Source organism: Pinus tabuliformis, chromosome 6, assembly GCF_031772625.1.
Source record: "Pinus tabuliformis cultivar Carrire ecotype Pingquan chromosome 6, CPIR1, whole genome shotgun sequence".
In the NCBI taxonomy this organism is placed as follows: Eukaryota; Viridiplantae; Streptophyta; class Pinopsida; order Pinales; family Pinaceae; genus Pinus; species Pinus tabuliformis.
This window is the reverse complement of record NC_142292.1, coordinates 1873075087-1873081897: the sequence shown is the minus strand read 5'-3', so window position 1 is coordinate 1873081897 and position 6811 is coordinate 1873075087. Positions and strand designations below refer to the sequence as shown.

Genomic DNA, 6811 nt, shown 5'->3' with positions numbered 1-6811 from the left:
TCAAATATTGTTTGTTAGTGGCTAATGTTTGTATGTGGATTGTCTATTGCAGTACTTTCTGTATCACATTTTGTGAGGATTGAAATATATACACTCTGCAAATGTCCTTCATAGGGACTTGAAGCCCAGAAATATTCTACTGAATGAAAATTTTGATTTGAAGATATGTGATTTTGGTCTGGTTTGGATTACTTATGAAACCTATTACATGACCAAATATGTGGTTACCAGATGGTATAGAGCTCTAGAATTTCTATTGAATTCATCAGATTATAATGTAGCCATTGATGTCTTGTCAGTAGGTTGTATTTTCATGGAATTGATGAACAGACAATGCTTATTCCCTGGAAGCAATCATTTGCATCAACTGCGTTTATTGATAGAGGTAAAGGCCATATCTTGTAATATTTTCCTACTGTGGCTTACTCTATATAATCGTTATATGCTTTTAAGCCTATTGAAGTTTGAGCCATTCTTCTTGTTCATATATTGTTAAAGGACATAGAGACATTTTACATTGTTGGTTGAATTGTTGAAGATATGGCTATAATTTAAATATAATGCGAGTGCGAAGAGAAAGCATTTATTATCTTTGCAATTGATTGGCATGCCAACTTAGGCTGACCTTGGATTTGTTCAAAGTGATAATGCTAGAATATTTATTCGGCCACTGCCATAGTATACAAGGCAGTCATTTAGTCAAAAATTCCCTCATGTGCATGCATTAGTAATTTATCTTTGTTAAAGAATGTTGACATTTTATCCAAATGGTAGGATCACAGGTGTAGAACATTACCTCTCATTCTAGTTGATTGATCATTTCTTTATTGGTTTGCTAAAGTAGGACTTTTTAATTCATCCTTGTATAAGCTGGACTAATCCTTTGTGGATTATGGTTGTTTATGGTTGATTTCTTGTGGAGGTTAGAGACTCAGACAACTTCTTGGGAACTACATCAATACAAGTTTCCATGGCAACCCTTCTTTCTTCATCTATCCTATAGTATTGAAATACAAGCTTATAATGATTGATAAGTTTCCTATCAAGTGCATGAGTTTGACCTCCCACCACCTACACAGTGGGGTTTTGTTCAAAAACATCCTTAGAAGTTTATGCTTGAAAAAAGGCAGGAATTGTTGTTTCTTCATATTACGTTCTAGTATGTGTTTTTGTGCCATACTTTATATGAATGAGGTCCTTCAAATATTGTTTGCTAGAGGCTAATGTTTGTACGTGGATTCACTATTGTGGTACTTTTTGTATCGAATTTGTGAGGACTGAAATATATACACTCTACAAATGTCCTTCATAGGGACTTGGAACACAACAATATTCTACTGAATGAAAATTGTGATATGAAGATATGTGATTTTAGTCTAGCTCAAGTTACTTATGAAACTAATTTCATGATCGAATATGTGGTTACTAGATGATATAAAGCTCTAGAATTTCTGCTAAATTCATAAGATTATACTGCAGCCATTGATGTTTGGTCAGTATGTTGTATTTTCATGGAATTGATGAACAAACAATCCTTATTCCTTGGAAGGGATCATGTGCATCAATTGTGTTTATTGATAGAGGTAAAGGCCATAGCTTGTAATATTTTTCTATTGTGGCTTGCCCAGTATAATGGTTGTATGGTTTTAAGCCTATTGAAGTTTGAGCCATGCTTCTTTTTCATATCTTATCTTTGGTTAAGGACATAGAGGCATTTTATAGTTTTGTTTGAATGGTTGAAGATATGGCTATAATTTAAATATAATGTGACTGCGATGAGAAAGCATTTATTGTCTTTGCAGTTGATTGGCATGCCAACTGAGGCTGACCTTGGATTTGTTCAGAGTGATAATGCTAGAAGATCTATTCGACAACTACCATAGTATCCAAGGCAGTCATTTTCTCCAAAATTCCCTCATGTACATGCATTAGCAATTCACCTTTACGAAAGAATGTTGACATTTGATCCAATCAGAGGATCACAGGTGCACAACATTAACTCTTTTTCTCGTTGACTCATCATTTCTTTATTGGTTTGCTAAAGTAGAACTTTTTAATTTATCCTTGTATAAGTTGGACTAATCCTTTTTGGATTATGGTTGTTTATGGTTGATTTCACATGGAGGTTAGTGAGTCAGACAACTTCTAGGGAACTACATGAATACAAGTTTCCATGGCAAACCTTCCTTCTTCATCTATCATGTAGTATTGAAGTACAAGCTTATAATGATTGATAAGTTTCCTATCAAGTGCATGACTTTGACCTCCCACCACCAACAAAGTGGGATTTTGTTTAGAAACGTCCTTAGAAGTTGATGCTTGAAAAAAGGCAGGAATTGTTGTTTCTTGGTATTACGTTCTAGTATGTGTTTTTGTGCCATAGTTTATATGAATGAGGTCCTTACAATATTATTCGTCAGAGGCTAATGTTTGTACATGGATTGTTCATTGCATTACTTTCTGTGTCAGATTTTATGAGGATTGAAATATATACATTCTGCAAATGTCCTTCATAGGGACTTGAAGCCCAACAATCTTCTACTGAATGCAAATTGTGATCTAAAGATATGTGATTTGGGTCTATCTCAGATTACTTCTGAGACTAATTTCATGATCGAATATGTGGTTACTAGATGGTACAGGGCTCTAGAATTGCTGCTAAATTCATAAGATTATACTGCAGCCATTGATGTTTGGTTAGTAGGTTGTATTTTCATGGAATTGATGAACAGACAACCCTTATTCCCTGGAAGGGATCTTGTGCATCGATTGTCTTTATTGATATAGGTAAAGGCCATAGATTGTAATATTTTCCTATTGCGGCTTGCCATGTATAATGGTTATATACCTTTAAGCCTATTGAAGTTTGAGCCACACTTCTTGTTCATATCTTATCTCTGGTTAAAGGACATAAAGACATTTTATGGTTTTGGTTGAATGGTTGAATTTATGGTTATAATTTAAATATAATGCCAGTATGGTGAGAAAGCATTTATTGCCTTTGTAGTTGATTGGAACGCCAACTGAGGTTGAACTTGGATTTTTTCGAAGTGATAATGCTAGAATATTTATTTGGCAACTGCCACATTATCGAAGGCATTCATTTACTCAAAAATCCCCTCATGTGCATGAATTATCAATTTATCTTTGTGAAAGAATGTTGACTTGTGATCCAAATCAGAGTATCACAGGTGCACAACATCACCTCTTTTTCTCGTTGATTAGTCATTACTTTATTGGTTTGCTAAAGCAAAAGTTTTTAGTTCATCCTTGTATAAGTTGGACTAATCATTTTTGGATTATGGCTATTTACATCATAGTATTTGACATCTGGTATCGAGATTAATTTTTGTTCCTTGTCCCACAAACAAGGGGGTATTACACACCAATTTGGTGTTTGGCTTGGCTGTGACCTTAAAATAAGAAGAAGAAAAAATTGTACACTCAGGAAGGCCCTATTCTATAGATTTAAGTTCTACCCATTTAAATCTAGGGAACTGGTAAAATTTTCCTAGCACATGGTAATATAGATCCAATTCTGACAAAAATAGATGAATTTCTTATGTTGATATCCTTTGCAGAAATTTTTTAGTTTCTTTTATTTTTTATGACAATGAAAGTTGTTTGTTCTTTTGGATGGGAGTACAATTGATTTTCTAGGTCCAATTGGTTAAACAAATATGTTTTTTGGTTTTGGAATAGTGGAAGAGGCACTTCCCATCCGTGCCTGGAAAATCTACATGATATCTGTGATGAAACCACTTATACCACGCCATTCAGTTTTGATTTTGAGCAGCACACCTTAACAGAGGATCAGATCAAAGAGTTGATCTATAGAGAGACTATGGTTTTTAATCCATAGTATGCACAATAAAGTAACATTTTTTGCTGACAGTGGTTACAACTTTGAAAATTTAAAGCTGGGCTATGTTGTTGTTTGTAGTAGTCATAATATTATAAATATTTATAAAGTTTAGGGAGAAATGTAAATATTTGTATTAAAAGCACATTTCAGTGCAGGGTAAGTTGTAAGGGAGATAACGATTGAAGGGGTGTAAAGCATTTATATTTCTATATGTCAACATGATATGCTACAACTTGGTGAGATGCATTTTGCATGTATGAGTCACAGACCTAAACAATGCGATAAAGTTGTATTATGCTTTATTCTTCTTTATCTTCAAACTTCAAGGGGTTATATGAAGATAATTTCTGTTAGAATATAATTGAAGAAAAGTTGAGTATGGAAGTTTGCCACTATATATGATCAATATGGTATTTTGTCAAATTCTCCTTTCATATAATTGATGAACTTGGACCTTTGGCTATTGTGTACTAATACGGATAAAATAAACTCCTACTTTCTTCCCCATTCTTGTCAGTTTTGGATTTTCAGCTTTTAATTGTCTGATTTATCTACAATAGTTTTTTCTCCATTGCACTTGAAATCAAATATTATGTTTTACAACACCATTTTGGTGTCTGGCTTGACTGTGAACTTAAAAGAAGAAAAGAAAATATGTACACTCAATAAGGCCCTATAGTATAGATTTAAGTTCTAGCCATTTAAATCCAGACAACTTTTAGTGGTTTTGTCTTTGAGGAAACACCATTTAAATCGAGGCGAAAAGCTAGCACATGAGCAAAGTTTCCCAGCACTATTAATGCAGATCCAATTCTGACAGAAATAGATGAACATCTTCTTTTGATATCCTTTGCAGAAAATTTTTAGTTGGTTTTATTTTTTATGGCAATGAAAGTTGTTTTTCTTTTGGATGGGAGTACAATTGATTTTCTAGGTCCAATTGGTTAAACAAATATGTTTTCTAGTTTTGGAACAGTGGAAGATGCACTTTCTCATCCATACATGGCAAATCTACATGATATCAATGATGAACCCACTTGTGCCATGTCATTCAGCTTTGATTTTGAGTACCACACCTTAACAAAGGATCAGATGAAAGAGCTGATCTATAGAGAGGCTCTGGTTTTTAATCCAAAGTATGTATAATAAAGTAACATTTTGTGCTAACATTGGTTACAACTTTGAAAATTTAAAGCTGGGATATTTTCTTGTTTGTTGCAGTCATAGTGTTATAAATATTTATTGAGTTTTGGGATCAATGTAAATATGTGTATTAAAACCACATTTGAGTCCAGGGAAAGTTGTAAGGGAGATAATTCTTGAAGGGGTGTAAAGCATTTATATTGGAGTATGTCAACCTCATATGCTACAATTTAGTGCGATGCATTGTTCATGTATCAGCCACAGACCTGAACACAACAGTAAAACTGTATTATGTTTATTCTTACTCATCTTCATACTTCAAGGGGTTGTATGAAGATAATTTTTGTTAGAATGTAATTGAAGAAAAGTTGAGTCTGTAAGTTTGCCACTATATATGGTCAATATGGTATTTTATCAAATTCTCCTTTTAGATAAGTGACAAGCTTGGACCTTTGGCTATTGTGTACTACTATGAATAAAATAAATTCCTGCTTTCTTCCCCAATCTTGTCGGTTTTGGATTTTTAGCTTTTGATTGTCTTATTTATCTACAATATTTTTTTGTCCATTGCACTGGAAATCAAATATTAGGTTTTAAAAAGAGCATTTCCAACCCATGATGGAATACTATGGGTGAGCATGAATGGAACAAATGATATACTAGAAAGGAAAATACAAAATTAATTACTATAATAAGGAAATGTCTCATTCAACACCTCCACCATGGTATTCCATTCATTTAGGTTGCATTTTATTGCATTCATTTCTTCTCGGTTCCCCATTTTCCCTTTTTGCATAGAAAACAGAACACACAGGCTTTACACAACTCACAAGGGAAATTGTCGAATCTTGGGGACTTGTCATTGTCATTTGCCATCTCAGCCAAATTAGCATTCAACTCATTTAAAGTTAAAGGTTGATTTCTCATGGAGGTTAGAGACTTAGACAACTTCTAGGGAACTACATCAATACAACTTTCCATGGCAACCCTTCCTTCTTCATCTATCCTATAGTATTGAAATACAAGCTTATAATGACCAATAAGTTTCCTATCAAGTGCATGAGTTTCACCTCTCACCACCTACATTGTTTTTTCACTGCATTGATTTTGGGTTCTAATTTATAACCCCCTTTGGATATGAATAGAGAGATTACTCTGAATCGTATTACTTACTGCTGCAGATGAGAGTTGCTTCACAAATGTGTAAATGGATCAAATAATCCCCTACATTCCTGGAATGTCGCAATTGAGTGTAAAAGATCTTCCCCAACGATTGCAACTCACAGACTCCTCCAATTACAAGTTTCAGTTTCTCAGAAGTGAAGCGCAGGCCACCCTGGAAGCCGAATTTGTAATTCTTAATACCTTCTATGAGCTTGATGGTCCAATAGTTGATGCACTCCAAACTAGACTTCTTGCCTTGTATATGATTGGCCCTCTTGTTTTGAAAATTTCCTGCTTGTCCCTATCAGACAAGGTTTGTGTGCAGGAAATTTCTCATTCGAAAACTCCACCATGGTATTCATACCACGCTTCCACCATGGTATTGCATTCATTTAGCTGTCATTTTCTTGCTGTTATGAAACCAGCTCAAGAAAAGATAGAAAAGATAGATCAACGCCTTAGAATTCAGCCTCTTCGAGGGGGAAACCTCCTTTACATTACGTAAATGAACAATTCTTGGATGCTACAAATGAAAAGACCTCCTTTCTATATATAGGAGTCTAAGGGGTCATAACATAATCAGAGCCGACATAACAATAATAATGTAAGGGCACAATAATAACAATAGTGGGCTTCTAT

The 6811-nt window shown here is 34.2% G+C and overlaps 1 pseudogene; it reads left to right on the top strand.

The window, feature by feature from the left end:
* Positions 1-2436: 2436 nt before the first annotated feature.
* Positions 2437-5011, top strand: LOC149266627 (mitogen-activated protein kinase homolog D5-like; annotated as a pseudogene).
* The last annotated feature ends 1800 nt before the right edge of the window (positions 5012-6811 follow it).